The 3558-nt window shown below is 36.5% G+C and overlaps 1 pseudogene; it reads left to right on the forward strand.

Moving 5' to 3' along the window:
* Nucleotides 1-1773: 1773 nt before the first annotated feature.
* LOC146883836 (uncharacterized) lies at nt 1774-2550 on the forward strand (annotated as a pseudogene).
* Nucleotides 2551-3558: the final 1008 nt, after the last annotated feature.

Raw genomic sequence — 3558 nt, forward strand, 5'->3', positions numbered from 1 at the left:
CGTTAATTCTTTTTTTGTTGGAAACTAGACTCACAGAGCTTTCTTTTGATATAAAGAAAGTTACTTTTGGACCACTGAGCTAGCTGCAGTATTTTTTTCAAAAACGCACACGTTGTTGCCAACACTGTTTTTATGTGGACCATTCAAAGATAGCCACACAAGACAATGTTAGAACATGAAACCACCATATTCAAGGACAACCAAAGCTCTAGATACCAAATGATGAAGGATTATCTTATTCCTTTTTAAGATTATTGAATATGGTGTGAGTTGATTAAGAAAGCTAAGCGAAATCCTCACTGGACATTAAGATAGCAAGCTATCTAGATGTGAAGGTTCCTTTCACAAATCTCAAGAGAAGAAGATGATGGATTGATTCAAAACAAAAAGGAAATGGAAAGCAAATAAACCATAGAAAACCAAGAACAATTAAAGGAAGAAGAAAACATAAAATGGAAAGCAAAGAAATGGTAAAAATGTGAGAAGCACGCCACTACAAGGCTAGCCTAGAAGCCATGGCAACCTTGAAGATGAGTGAATGTGTGCCGCCACTTGCTATGCAAGATAAGGCTTAAAAGTATTCACTCCCAAGGGAGGAAACTCTCACAAATGGTTGAGACACAAGAGTGTTTTTACTTCAAAATGTTCAACCCTTTTACATGTCTAGGAGCACCCCTTATATAGAAGAGTTTAGGGGCCTCTAAGAAAAATAAAAGATACCTAAGGATGTCTCTACAAAAACCTAACCCTAGCTTCTAGAAACTAGGTCAAATAAGGTTACAAAAATGAGAGACACACGACCTAACTTTGGTGTGTGCAAGGCTAATTTCGTTCTAGCACAAAAGGAGACAAAGAATGTGTCTCATATGTCTCTAAAAAGTGGCCAAAGTGTGCTAAAAACAAAGGAGACCAAAGGTACATAGGTACACTAGCTTCATGGCTTTTACTTTATGCTTTATGTCTTTGCTTTACTCTCTCCTCCACATCATTTATGCTCCTCAATCACCATGCACCACCTAACATTGCTTTCTTACTCCTAATTAACTTACAAAGCAAATAAACATAGATTAGCATGTTGGCTTAAGTCAAGTCAACTATAGTCAACAAGTCAAACCTAGTCAAAGGTCAACAAGTCAACTAAAGTTGATTCAACTAAGTCAACTTTGGGAATCAAAAATAACAAATACAAATGAAAGGGATGAAGGATTAGTGAACATCATTTCTAAACATGCTTAGTCTTCTTAAGCATGTGCCTCCATCCTTGGTTGGGGTCAATCCTTCATCAATTATGGTTGTTTTTCCAGCCTCCCTTGCTGCCCATTCAGCTAGGGTTTCCTCTAACCTTTCACATTCATGCCAAATAAAATTTTAGAAAAAAGAAAGATAAATTTGATTCTACCAAGGTTTGAACCCTTAACCATGCCAATGTCCAATTCCATGCACAACCATTTAACCAATTCATGTTTCGTGATAATTAACATAATTCTATAATTATGTTATCACTCATCATGATCCAACATATCTCAAAAACAATAATGAATTAAATACACACAATGGCACACATAGGACTCGAACCAAAGTCCTCTCATATAACCAAGTACTCTCAACCAGTTGAGCTAGTACTTTTCCACATCATACATGTCAGTATTAAATGCCATAAAGGCTCGCACTACCCGCATTTATTAATTAATTAATTAAATTTCACGAGTCTAACAGGTAATACTAGCAAAAGATAAGGAAGACAGTGAGACCAGAGAAGAAGAAACATGGATGATGGAAAACAAGAGAATGAAGTTGTCTATATTTTCAATTGGAGGCTTAACCCAAATTAACACCGTGAAATTGCAAGGAAATATCAATGGGCAGAAAGTGTTAATTTTAATTGACGATGGAGAATACACCCCCTATTGCGTTAAATTAGGGGATGGGCACTAAAAGCGAACACAAGGATGCTATAAGAATGTACAAGTGAATTTTGAAGACTATACAATAAATGAGGCATCGTTCCTGTTTGAGTTAGGAGGAGTAGATGTGATCTTAGGAGTAGAATGGCTAGCATCCTTAAGAGAAGTAAAGGTTAATTGGAACAAATTAACCATGAGTTTCAATGTGGTTGGAAAAGTAGTACACATTCAAAGAGATCCTACTTTAACAAAAAGTATTGTGACACTTCAAGCACTGTTGAAAGAAACTAAAATTGAAGCAGTCTCCATAGTATAGGAATTGGGGCTAACAACTCAGGAGGAAGGAAATGATTTGGAGGAGAAGTTATCATCCAGACAGCGGGAAGAATTGGAGGAAGTTATGCACAAGCATCAGGATGTTTTTCAAGAGAAATTAGAGCTGCCACCAAGGAGGGAGATTGATCACAAAATACCCATCAAAGTAGATGAAAACCCAATCAATGTGATGCCCTATAGGTACCCCCATTTGTTGAAATTTGAGATACACAAGCAAGTGGAGGAAATGCTAATATCAGGGATCATCAGGCCAAGCAACAACCCCTACTCCAATCCAGTAATCTTAGTCAAGAAAAAGGATGAGAATTGAAGATTTTGCATAGACTATAGAGCCTTGAATAAGGCTATTATGTTTGATAAATTCCCCATACCTGTGATAGAAGAGTTATTAGATGAACTACATGGTGTTACCTATTTCTCCAAGGTTGATTTGAAGGTAGGGTATCATCAAATCATAAGGTATGAGATGGATATCCAAAAAATAGCCTTCCGCACATACCAAGGCCATTATGAGTTCTTGGTCATATGCCCTTTAGGCTAACCAACGCCCTAACAACCTTTCAATGTGTAATGTATACAATTCTGCATCAATATTTGGGGAAGTGTATGTTGATGTTCTTTGATGACATCTTAATTTACAATCAGTCATGGGAGGATCATATGGCTCACTTAAAATAGATACCTTGCAATAGTAGAAGTTTTTTGCAAATAAGAAGAAATGTGAGTTTGGGAGGCAAGAGGTGAAGTATTAAAGTCACGTAATTTCTAAAAAAAGGATAGAGATGGATCAAGACAAGCTGGCAGTGATTCATCAATAGCATTTGCCTAAAAATCTTAACGCTTTGCAGAGTTTCCTTAGGCTAACTGGATATTATAGAAGATTCATCTGAGACTATGGAAAAATGGCAAAACCCTTAACAGGTTTATTAAAAAGGCGGTGTTTCTGTTGGAGTGAAGAAAGCACTAAAGCTATGGACACCTTAAAGGAGGTTATAACAACAACCCATGTTCTAAAACTACCAGACTTCAACCAACCTTTTTCTATTGAATGTGATGCATCAAGGAGTGGGTTGGAGGTTGTGCTAACACAAGACAAATGCCATATTGCTTTCTTCAAAAAAGCCTTATCTAACACTTCTTTAGCCAAGTCCATTTATGAGAAGGACTAGATGGATTTAGTTTTAGCCATCCAGCATTGAAAATCCTATTTATTGGGGCAAAAATTTACAATATATACTGACGAAAGAAGTCTAAGGTACTTGTTTGATGAAGGATTATCTTGTTTCTTTTTAAGATTATTGAATATGGTGTGAGTTGA

This window comes from Vigna unguiculata, chromosome 9 (assembly GCF_037176805.1).
Source record: "Vigna unguiculata cultivar grain cowpea cultivar isolate G323 ecotype 2 chromosome 9, ASM3717680v1, whole genome shotgun sequence".
Lineage (NCBI taxonomy): Eukaryota > Viridiplantae > Streptophyta > Magnoliopsida > Fabales > Fabaceae > Vigna > Vigna unguiculata.